The 13,145-nt window shown below is 36.2% G+C and overlaps 1 pseudogene across 1 annotated transcript; it reads right to left on the minus strand.

The window, feature by feature from the left end:
- Window positions 1-6,934: 6,934 nt before the first annotated feature.
- Window positions 6,935-9,806, minus strand: LOC143529127 (uncharacterized; annotated as a pseudogene). The gene is made up of 6 exons (XR_013134598.1): window positions 9,800-9,806; window positions 9,604-9,695; window positions 8,679-9,173; window positions 8,455-8,569; window positions 7,586-8,190; window positions 6,935-7,453 (listed from the first exon to the last, which is right to left on the minus strand). The product of XR_013134598.1 is annotated as an uncharacterized LOC143529127 (transcript).
- Window positions 9,807-13,145: the final 3,339 nt, after the last annotated feature.

A 13,145-nucleotide genomic window follows, 5' to 3' on the forward strand; every position in this document is an offset into this window, starting at 1 on the left:
TGGTGATCTTGTTCTCCTCAAAGTGTCGCCCTGGAAGGGTGTTGTCCGCTTTGGGAAGAAAGGTAAGCTTGCTCCTCGATATGTTGGACCATTTAAGATTCTCGCGCGTGTAGGAAAAGTTGCCTACAGACTTGACCTGCCGCCCGCGCTCAGTAATGTGCATCCAACGTTCCATGTATCCAATCTCAAGAAGTGTTTAGCTGACGAGAACCTTCACATTCCACTTGATGAAGTTCAAGTTGATGAAACTATGCATTTCGTTGAGAAACCTGTTGAGATTATGGATCGCGAGGTAAAGCAAACCAAGCGCAGTCGTATCCCTATTGTTAAAGTTCGCTGGGAGTCCAAGCGCGGAGCCGAGTTTACATGGGAAAGGGAAGATCAAATGAAGATCAAGTACCCGCACCTGTTCTCTGCGCAACCTACTTCGAGATAAATTTCGGGACGAAATTTCTTAAAGTAGGGGAGACTGTGACATCTGCCCCGATCCGACCCGACCCAGGTACCCGTTTCTCTGACCCGATCTCTTTCTTTTATGATTTAATATTTATACTTATATTTTACTTTTAATAATAATATATATTTTCCTTCCCGCCTCTTTCTCTCTTTTTCTTTCCGCCGTCCCGTCCCTCTTCTTCTCTCTTTCCGCCTTCTTTTCCCTCTTGTCGCCGTCCCGCCCTTAAGCCTTGAACCTCTGTCCTTTGTTCCTTCCCGCCTAAGGTTGTCTGCGCAGCTCCACGCGCCAGACTCTTTACAAGGAAGCCTGCGTGAAGACCACCTGTTACTGCGATACGCGAGACGAACTGTCCCCGCAGCGCGCTAAGGATTTTAGTTCTTCCCGCGGCGCGCTATGGATACTGTTCTTCCCGCGACGCGCTAAGGAATATAGTTCTTCTCGCGACGCGCTTAGAATTGAAGTTCTTCCCGCGGCGCGCTTAGAAATATAATTCTTCCCGCGACGCGTTAAGGTTGGTTCTGTCTGCCTTCGCGCTCGCGCACTTTTGCCTTCGCGCTCGATGCCTTCTCACGTTTAACCCTTTGAGTTTTCTTCTGTTTAATCTAGCCGTTTGCTTTTGTGTTGTCTTATCTTTTGTGCTGTTGACCTAATCTGCTTTATGTCTGAAAAGTTACTTTCGGCGCAGCATGCGCACCAACCCCATTGGTTGGCAGAAAAAGTGACTGACATTATCTTTGGAGATCTGCTTTTTCCATGCTTGACCAGTACCTTTATCTGAACCGCCCATGCCTTTTACTGTTCCCTGTCAGCTTTATCTTGCCCCCTGCAGCTGCCATATCTTTTGATATCTTTTGCTTTTGGAATCTTTTACTTTTTGAGATCTTTTCCCCTTTTTCTAGGGATTGTGTTCCCTAGGGTTTCCCTATAAATAATAATGTTATTTTCTTAACACATCACACACAAACACTTAATTTAACCTCCTCCTTGCTCTCTCTGCCGCCTTCCTCTCTGCCTCCGTCTTCCTTTCTATTCTGCCCTGCTTTCCGGTAATATATAATAATTTACTTATTAATTATGCTAACTTATAATCAAGACTTAAATCAATTCATTAAAACAATAATCTTATTTATAGGTTAACTTGTGCTTGTTTAAAGTTGGTTCTTGCTTTATCTTTCACCGCACCGTTTATCAAGTGAGTAATCTCGTACCTAATCCCTTTTTGCTTTTAATGTTTTGGGATGTTCATGTGTTCATACAAACTTAGAGTCTTAAACTTGTTTATGAACTTTAGTCGCGCAGTATCCCATGTGTTGAGGACGTAGACTTGGCTGTTTATTTGTATGTGTGGATCATTAACCGTCTTGTCGGTCTATTCCGCAGTTCTCATGGTACCATTAGATGAACACGGGAGAACTATCGTTTATGATTTTCTCTTTTGTTTACACATGCACAGTTTGTCTTGTTTGTGAGCTCAATTGTGAGCACTGGCAGTCTATGAATCTTAGAGTTGGTCCCGATCAGATTACACCCTTGTTGAAAACCAGACATACAAATGTTGCGCGCAGATTTATTGTTATCTATGTATTGTATTAAACTTGATTTCTCACCAACACGCAAGTGTTTGACGTTTATTTTAACACATGTTCAGGTTTGCAGTAGCTGTTTTGGAGTTCGAGGACACGTAGGAAGTTCTTTATTTTGGACCTAGATTAAAATGTATCAAGACAAGTTATTGCTGTTCGAATATTTTGATTTATAATATATTGATTTATGATGCTTTATGTTATCTTGTGTTTACTCTGCGCGTGCGCGAATGAATGTATTTATTAAATATTGACACCCAATAGTGTCACGAGTAATGAAACAATATGTGGCGCCCCGATGTATAATCCGCCTTTGGTCGGGGTGTTACACCAATAAGATAGAAGCTATGAAAAATTGGAAAGCGCCTAAGTCATCAAAAGAATTCCGTCAATTTATGGGATTAGCTAGATATTACCGATGTTTCATTGAAAAGTTTTCCAATATTGCCAAAGCCTTAACCCTCCTAACTCAAAAAGACCAAAAGTACGATTGAGGAGAAGAACAAGAAATAGTCTTTCAACTATTAAAAAAACAATTGTGTCAAGCTCCAATATTAAGTCTTCCAAAAGGGACAAATGATTTGATAGTCTATTGTGGTGCATCTCGAAAAGTTTTAGGATGCGTACTGATGCAAAGAACACGATAATAACATATGCTTCCCGACAACTAAAAGTGCATGAAAATAACTATACCACTTATGAATTAAAATTGGGAGTATATATTTTTGCATTTAAATGGAGAAACTACTTATATGGTACCAAATGTACAATTTACACTGACCACAAAAGCCTACAACACATATTTGATCAAAAAGAGCTGAACATGAGGAAAAGAAGGTGGGTGGAATTTTTAAATGACTATAATTGTGAAATAAGATACCATCCAGGCAAGGCCAATATATAGTAGCCGATGCCTTGAGCCGAAAATATATAATTAAACCTTTGAGGATACGAGCACTTGAAATGATTGTCCAGAGTAGCTTTACCGAGCAAGTTCGTATCGCCCAAGATGAAGTCTTAAAAGAAGATCAGCTGGAAAAATAAAACTTACCCAGGAACGAAAAGAATTTCAAAAAGAAAACTAATGAGATACCTTACTTCAAAAACCGAATCTGGATTCCAACCCTTCGTAATCTTCGTGATATAATTATGGACGAAGCACACAAATCTAAATATTCTATTCATCCAGGTACTGACAAGATGTATAAAGATATTAAAGAATTTTATTGGTGGCCTGGTATGAAGAAGGATATAGCCACGTATGTAAGTAGATGTGTGACTTGTGTTCATGTTAAGGCTGAATATCAAAAACCTTTGGGAATGTTACGACAACCTCCAGTGGAAGTGGGAACAATTTACAATGGACTTCGTAACACACCTTCCCAAAACCTCCCGAGGACATAATGCAATTTGGGTAATCATGGACCGATTGACCAAATCTGCACACTTTCTTTCGATTCATAACAACTACAATACCGAAAAACTCACCCAAATCTATATCAATGAAATCGTATCCTAACATGGTGTGCCACTTTCAATTATTTCAGATCGAGATAGCCACTTTACTTCTCATTTTTGGCAAGTTGTGTAAGAAAGAAGCTTTGGAAACCCGAATAGATCTAAGCACAACCTAGCACCCTCAAACAGAAGGCCAATCCGAAAGAACCATTCATACATTAGAAGATTTGCTTTCGCGCTTGTGTATTAGACTTTAAAAGGAATTGGGATCAACACCTTATACTTATTGAATTCTCTTACAATAGTAGCTATCATAGTAGCATACAGGCGGCACCATACGAAGCATTATATGGGCGGAAATGTAGATCGACACTTTGTTGGATGGAAGTTGGAGACGCTCAAGTTACAAAATCCGTTTTGATCCAGGAAATGACAGATAAAATATATAAAATTAAACATAAACTGAAAGCCGCTCGAGATCGACAAAAGAGTCATGTCGATGTTCGTAGAAAACCGTTATCTTTTGAAGTTGGCGATAAACTATTTCTTAAAGTATCCTCATGGAAAGACGTTATAAGATTTGGTAAGACGGGCAAATTAGCTCCAAGATACATTGGACCTTATGAGATCATTTCCAAAATTGGCCCCGTAGCATATCGACTGAACTACCTTTGGAGCTGAGTACTATTCACGATGTTTTCCACGCATCAAACCTGAAAAGGTGTCTTACTAACGAAACGATAATAGTCCCACTTGAAGATGGACTCGGGGTTTCATGTATGACATGCAAAACGAGGCAAATAGGTGAAATGAGGGGCCCAATGGACCCCCTATATTGGCATCCGCAATTAGTGGGGTCCACCCCCTTAACATATCGTCTCATTTAAGCTACTAGACTTGATCATTTTCACAAAATATCTTGCAACCAACTCAAACACATCTGCCAAAAACCCTAAGGTAGTAAGTAATTTTGATGAGTTTTTGAGCTTGCTTAATCATGTTTTAAATCTAAGATTATGTTTTGATTAGTAAAAACCATCGTGCTCGTTTTTAAACAACGGTTACCAATATACAAAAGTAAAAGTAAAAGTGTATGTTGAATGAAAGCTCTAGAGAAACGGATTAGTAATCAACAAAATGGTATAGCAACGAAGGAGGTTCAAATATAGTTAAGTAAGGTGATGTGTAACATCCTGCCCCTCGTAATATTGTTTGTTTTGCCTCCTATAGATGGCCCATCCAAGAACTCACGGATTTGTTTTCGGTTGCCCCGACGAAAACTTCCTAGAAGGTCACACATCATAGTACTACTCCCACGTGAGCACATTTAACTGTGGAACTCTCTTCTCGTCCACTAGCATTAAGTTGAAAACGTGTTGGTGATTTAAGAGGCAGTACATTTATTTATGATCCAAGAATCTTTCTTGTCCACAGTGGATGTGAGATTCGCCTACGGTGTTACAATCACCCCTTATGGACTCATCGTCCTCAATGAGGTTTGCCCCACCATTCAATCTATGATTTGCCTAAGGTGTACCTCTCGACACTACCGGGGGACTCATTATCCTTGATGAGATTTTGCCCCACCATCCTGAACAACCCGGAAATGGCTTTGATACTACTAGTAACATCCCACCCCTTGTACCACCAATATTGTCCTCTTTGCCCCCAATGAAGACTTCTCAGGAGGTTACCCATCTAATTTTACTTCCACATAAGCAAGCTTAATTGTGGAGCTCTCTTCTCATCCACTAGCATTAAGCCAAAAACGCATTGGTGTTCTAAAAGAAGGGACATTTACTTATGAAACAAAAATCTCTCCTATCCACGGCTGATGTAGGATTCGCCTATGGTGTTACATGATGACGGTTTTTACATGTAAACATGACATTTTAAAGTAAGATTCAACTATGATAATGGTTGTTCGATGTTTTGTGTCGTTCATTTATTTTAAAGGTATATTAGTTTTTATGAACTTCAAACTATCATCTTTTGATCGATGTCACTTCCAACTAATGAATTGGCTGCTAACGGTTTCAACTTTTAAAGTATTTGTTCCCAACGGTCAGCGACTAACAAAATCTTAACGGCGTTACTTGCGGGTCGCCATAATAACGCTATTCATCATAATAGTCGCATTTTTTGCCAAAACACTCATTTTCCTGTCATATGAGTAGCATGCATAGTTAAAATATAAGAACTCTAATTATATGAATACAGATGATTCAAAGTTGTATTCATTAAATCCATCGATCACAACATGATTAGTATCCGAAGCGGCATAGAGAACATACTAAAAAAGTACAAATTAAAACAAAATACATACATTAAAGATTTGAATTTTAACCCACCAGTAACAGGCCATAGTTGAGACATCTATACAAAAAGAACCTCATGCACATAAATTGAATAACCACCTGTCAACTCTTAAGTAGTAGCATGTATTTGTATACTGCCAAAACTACTTAAAAAAATCACCTCCATTTGATCATCTTGCGTTCTTTGTGGCTTCTTCCTGCAATGATAAGAGACTAAATGTTAAGGTCCTTATGAAACATGTTTCGTGTCAAATACCAAAATGGTAACCACCGCCTACCTTTGAGCATTTGACCAAAGGCCACCATTGCCAGACTCCCGATGACCAAAACTAAAGCTCGAGCAACCTTGTTGGTAATCCGGTGAGTTCCTTGATGGCTGCCTTCCTTCAAATTGAATTCGACTAGAGTGTCGGTTAATCTTTTACAAATTTCATATTTTCTCCGCAACATGTAAATTCAAAGACTTGACAAATAATTTAAGTAAAGAGTTTTGTTACTTAAATGTCCTAAATGGCCTTTTATAATGATGAAATCAGGAAATAAGTATCCATACTTTTTATTTGCAATTTCATGGAATAGTTCTATATATATTCTTTTTGGGCAACAGTACAAGTTATGTGTAATAAGCTGAATACACCATTAACTGTAATTATGGTCATGGTTTTCACAGAGAAACTTCAAAAGGATAACACATGATCATTAAAAAACAGAGGTGACAATTTCAAATTTTCAACCCATTATATTTAACATGAAAATTTGAATGGCTACTGCACTCACAATGTTACTTTAAAATCACATAAAATTGTTTTTTTTATGTTTGAGTTTGACCTCATATGCAATAACTAATACGCGCCTTTAACCCATTTAATTTTTTCTAATAATTTTATTTTCTCTAATAACTTGCGCTCGTTAACTTTTAAAAGTTAAAAAAATACTCAGTTAAGATTAATTATTTTCTCAACTTCCTGATACGAAATTTTATTAAAAATGGAGTTGTATTCGCAAATAAAGCATTTTTTTAGCATCGTAAACTTTACCGAGTGCCGGTATGGTACACGATCCCAACCGATACCGACCAAACAACACAACACAGGTATAGGTGTCAGGACCGTTATTTGTATTTGTCTTTATGGTTTTTGCTCGATGTAAAACATGTGTCGATAGCCTTTAGACATATCGTGACCTTATTTTAAAGGTTACGCAAGAAAACTTTTGTGTAACCAAACCACTTTAAAGAAACCTTTTCAATTTTGCAATACACATCAGTATTTTATTCACTACCCATACCAAAGCGGAACTCGCAACTTTATGTTTGTAACTTTTATTTAATTAGGTCTGATGGTATTGTAAACACTATTTTATGTTTTATGTGAACACCGAATTCCCCGGTACAACAAGTTCCCACCGCAACGGCGCAACGCGGTAGGGAATTCCACTAGTTTGAAAGCATGTAATTTTGGATTATATTTTCTTGTAAACCGGTCAAAGGGATAAAAATATATCAATGAATATTGCATTAACGCGTTTCATGTTAGAACTAATGAAAAAAAAATAAACACCTTAGCCTTCTTTTCTCTAGCTTTGCGTAGCAGTTTTAACTCTTTGGCTCTTGCTTCCCTTTTAGCATCTTTATTCGCCTTCAATGCCGTTAAATAAATTCGAGTATTAGTAACCACGAGACAACATACCACTTTCATAACTATAATAATATATTAGTATATGACTCCGTATCACAGAAATTATAAGAAACCATAAACTGCAGAAGATACCTGCTTAGCATTCTGAGATTCTTCCATTTATTTTGTTAACGAGCCAGACACTTTGGCAGCTACCCAATCCCACTTATTCGGGTTCAACGCCATAAAACGTCTAAACGTATTCCTAACTTTTCTAGCAGCTGCAAGCCTATAAGCATTCCGCCCCCTTTCATCTATAACACAAGGATCAAAACCTTGTTCTAGAAGTTCTAGAACCTTCTCTGCATTTCCAGCTTTTGCTGCCTCATGTAACGGTAACAACATATGCGCTCTTTGCACATTTTCAACAACACCATCTTCAGAAAGGTTCTCAATTTCCAGGTTATTATTAATGGTTTCTTTACCAGATGTACCTTTTGAATCTTCTTTGATAACATGTGCTATTTCTTCATCTGGTTTAGTGGAGATTTGTGTCAGTATTTTATACAACAGTTGAGCTTCTTGGAATGTTGGTCTGCGAACGGTTATGGAATGTGTCTGACGATATTTTTCTGGCAACTAAAGCGTGGATTTTCACCATCAAATAGCAGTTTTCGGTTGTGTGAGGGAGCGTGAATGAAAATACCAGTAGATAGTTTAAAATAAGGCTTCCATGCAGCGAGTAGTTCTTGTATATCCTAATTGTTTAAGTGAGAGTTAGCTGACAACTTAAAGCAACCTCCCATAACAAAAATGAAACTAAAATACGATTTCATAATGCAGCCTTTTATATTATGATGCTAGCATGCATTCACAAAGTCATGTATTTCATCTTTGCTCTTTTACTTGTTCCGCTTTGACTAAAAGGTCAAAAAAATAATTTTCCAAATTTGGAATTCTTGAATCTTGATACTTTTGATTGTTAGAATCATAATAATATTAATAAGTTGGTTAATACATACCTTATTTAAGGCAGGTTCATTGTGTCGGCGAAGTGATGATCCTGCAGAATTTGCAGTTTTGCCACTAGAATCTTCTGATGATTGCTTTTTACCAGATTTTGCCCTTACCACATATCTGCATACATCAAAAGTAGTTTTTTAGCATTTTACAACATAAAAAAAAATTTTATTTTTAAACTAAAATGCACCTATAAAATAGAATATTAAAAAAACAAAGAACAAACCTATGAAATGTTTTGTGAGTGACAACGGTGTTTCCATCGAAGACACAACCAGCAAAATGACCACCACCAGCAAGCAAAACGACTCTCAAACATGTATTGTTTCTAGGCTCGATCATTGATCACATTGATAAGCTTCTCAATCACTTCCTTCACTGTCACAAAAGGCGTGTCATCATCCTTCATGGATCCCGATAAATTATGTTCATATACATTGTCACCTAAAAGCAAACAATTCCAGAATGAAACTGTTTCTCCATTTGGTGGACGTATTAAAATCTTCTGTTTTGCACTCACTAACAACCCTCTAGATATATCACTATGGTCACCAAGTTCTTTGTTATCTTTGTCTTCTGAACCTGATATAATGTCATGATCTTTAACTAAAGAATTGAAATTAAGTTCATCAAAATCATCCTCCTTGATAGTATCCTTTCCTGCAATGCCTAGCTTTATATGGGATAATATTCTGGTAAGTAAACTGTAAACAAACAATGACTAGATATATAAAAAATATTACATTAATATTTTGCAAACTAAAACTAAGGCTGCTTTGTGGGTTCAAGCTTGAGATTAAAATTAAATGAGGCAGCTTGGCTAGGCTCGAGATTGACGTTAAACGAGCCTAAATAATCGTTTCAAATCAAGTTATTTTAGCTAGCCTAGTTTTCAGTAACAAAGTTATACAACTAAAATTATTATTAATAGTCGATAAATATCAGCTTAATTATTATTTTGAGATAAGTGAAATTTATATTATGAATTCGTTTTGCAAGTTAAATCGAATGGAATAATCCAAATAATTAATAATTTGAATTCGAATCGAATAAAAAGTAAAGCTAGCAGTAAGTAATACAATACATAATAATAATAATAATAATAATAATAATAATAGATTAGGTTAATAAGGGAAGGGAAGAGAGTTTACATTGAATGGATGAAAATCGGAGGGAAGTTGGAAGATGGAATAGAATCTTCGTTCACGTTTCTTTGGTTCGGAATTACCCAACTCCATTCCTTCTACAAATCATATTTCATAACAAAAACAAACAATAGTATAATAAGTATGTTTGGTGGAATAATTAAATGGGCGTCTTTCATTTTATCTTTTCAACCATACGCACCAGTCATGTCGATTATCAGTTAAAACTAGTTCACTTATGTCGGTTACGGTTCAATTAACGGTTATCTTGGTTATTAGTTAAAATCAGTACTGTTATGTCGGTTGTGGTTCAGTTAACGGTTATGACGATTAAGTTGTTGACCCCTAATTAAAAATACCTTATTGCTCTTTTTACTAACACATTTTTACAATACATTGTCTATTTTAACATTGTAATGGTATATTAGATGATAGGCTATTTGTCGATCTAGACCTTTACTTTCCACTAAATTTCCTCTCCTCAATGAGAATCAAGGGGTCAGCAAAAAGTATGTGGCATAAAATTCATAATTTGAATCTTACTCTACTCAAAATCGAGCCAAACTAACTCAGCTTGTAAGAGCTAACTCCAATATCCAGAAAGTATGTGACATAAATTTAACTCAAAATTAAGTCGAGCTAACTCGGTTTGTAAGCAAGAGCTTGCGTCAAGCTAGTTCATTTAACTTTGAGCATAAGTCCAAGCTAAAGATGTCTTGACTCTGATCGGTTGTTAAACATCGCTACTAACATCTCATGATCATTAAACCTATAGATATCTTTCGACGACTCTAGTTTGTATGCTTAAAAAATAAAACCTCTTAATTTCTCCGATCATATAGTTTACATAAACTTAACCAAGATGGAACAAACCAATATGGTATTAATGAAGTTACATACTCTAAAACGCTTAAATTATTTAAACAACAATTGTTTATTTGTTAATATTCCTAGAAAATCTTATGGGAATAAAGTAAAGGATAATTAAGTTGGCTTAATTCACTTTGTCCTGAAAACATGTATCTAAACTACTAACTTTATAAAACTATACAAAATAAGAAAAACACAAACTAAAATTAAGAAAGTAACAGAAAGATGTAAAAGAGTAAACAAATGACAAAGTAGTAAGTATTATGCTAAATGAAGTGTAGTTTGTTACCTTTCAGTTTTAAACTTTTGACTATGCGAAGAAGCACGGATCTAAACCTAGATAGGCTAGATCGATGTTTCCACATGATACTGATCAAATAACTACTAATGCAACGGTACAAGTTCAACTCCGCAAGTCCGATGACAGAAACCTGCAAAACAGACCACCGTGAGCTCGTTACGGGAAGGACAAGAGGGGGCGGTCTTCCCGTAACCACCCTCTGGCGTGAGAATAAGTACAGTTCTAGAGAGAGAAAATACTTTAAGTGATTGATGTAATATGTGAAGTGTGAATGAATACCTTGTGGTGATGAAGAAGGTATTTATAGCCGACGGTTAGAGGGGATATTATTGGTACAACTGTCCTCTTTTAGAGGATGCTCTTTGTAACAAATTGGACACGTGTCCGCATATGGTAGGGCGAGGCAATTGGCCATGTGCACGGTTATAACAACCTTGCCAGTTGTCCTCCCTTAATTGGCTGTTACATCACGTGCTCTCCAAGAGAGAGTCTTCTCGTAAATCTTCTAGAAAGGAGTTAGGCCATGAACAAATTAACGTCGGTTATTGTTTATACATATTAATCTTGCTTAAATTCTGCTCATTTTAGTTTGTTTGTCATTTTTACAAGTTCTCATGGTTAAGGGTTCTTTGAGTCTAGCCTCTGTTTAACCATAAATAGTTCTATACTGTAAACCGAACTTTGTTTACTAGTTTTTGTTAAATACTTGTTTTAAACATGCTTTATGTTAGATTTAAGTTTCTAAAATCATTTTACAAGTTTCTTTAATATTTGGGCATGTGGAAACCATCAAGAAACTTATTGTGAGATGGAAACCGAACCAAACCGAAATTTCGTTTAAAGACTTTTTTGTTAACTTTTTGGTTGTTAAACTTAAGCGTCATCATTTATAAATTATTATACAAGTCTTTGATATTTGGGCATGTGAAAACCATCTAGGAACTTATTGTGAGATGGAAACCGAACCAAAACGAACTAAACCGATTTTCACTCGCTTAAGACACATAAGTGTGTTTTTAGCTATCAAGGTTTGTATATTTCTTTAAAATAGTTTACAAACTGATTTTAATTATTTTCTTAAGTACTTGGAAATGTTAGATCCAACTTGATCTCATAACAAAGTTTGGACCGACAAAATCGAACACTCGCTTAACGTGCGTTGTTAGTTCTAAAACAATAAAACTACATACTTGGTTAAGTCTTAACAAGTTTTATTGAGTTATCTCATAACATTCATTATTTTGGAAAGTTGACTTTGGGTTTGACCAATTATCAAGACCCGAACCAGCAACTCGAACACTCGTTAAAGACCCGTTTTAGTATCTTTATCCCAAAGGAACTTGCATCTTTGCATTTTTCTCACCTTATTACTTAACATAGGTTAAGTAAATATTAAGGTTAGATACTTTAACCCGGTTTCGAGCAAACTTACATTTTTAAAGGGTTACTATTATAAATTCTTAAATAGTTACATTTTAAACCTTGAACTTTAATTGTTTACCTTTTCGCAACAATTATTTTATTTAAAAGTTTCCTAACCCAACCTTACTAATTCAAGGCTTTTAATTTTATTTAGGCTTTGCTCGTTAGACTCGTCCTTCCGTTTTCCCGTCTTTTACCGACCAAGTTTTATACTTGAATGTGAGTAGTTTCATTTCCCCGTTTTCCATATTTCGTTTTGGGGGTGATATTGCATACTTATTTCAATCTAAATGTTTTATACTTGAGTCATAAACCACAAACTTTATTGTATACTTTACTTAAATAAATTTCAAGTTTATTTTTAATTTTGGGACAAAATTTCCGAAAAGTTGGGGATACTGTAACACTCATCAATTTCGAGTTCTATTTGTATTCGTTTGTATATTCGTTTATCACTTAAACCGACCCGATTTATATCCCGAACATTTCAAATATATAAAATATTGGATTTTATGTTACTAAATCCTTCCCACATGTTCAATTTGAAAAACCACTTTTACGGATTCGAAAACGCCTTTAAAGCGAACAAATTGCATCAAAAACGAACTTCCGGTACGCGTAACAAACCACGCAAGACGAGCTGACCAACCCCACCCCTAGGGGGCTCCGCGCTGCGTGGCCACCAAGGGGCAGGGGGTCACGCGTGGCGGCCTCAGGTCTGCAAGTATATTTAATTTGTTGTTGTGTGTGGTTTATATCACTTTACCCAATCCGAATTTTCTACCCATTATACCTCTTGCTTTTCCTATCAACCTTATCCCCTATTATCAAGACCTTTTCCTTCATTCATCCTTGCTCTCACTTCATATTTACTCCAAATTCTCTCTCAATTCGTAAGATTCAAAGGTTGTTCTTCATATTCTTAGCAGTTGACTTCTCAAGTCAAACCAACCAT

Source organism: Bidens hawaiensis, unplaced genomic scaffold (genome assembly GCF_021521415.1).
Source record: "Bidens hawaiensis isolate Kalapana, Puna unplaced genomic scaffold, B.hawaiensis_p1.1 tig00008501_1, whole genome shotgun sequence".
Classification (NCBI taxonomy): domain Eukaryota; kingdom Viridiplantae; phylum Streptophyta; class Magnoliopsida; order Asterales; family Asteraceae; genus Bidens; species Bidens hawaiensis.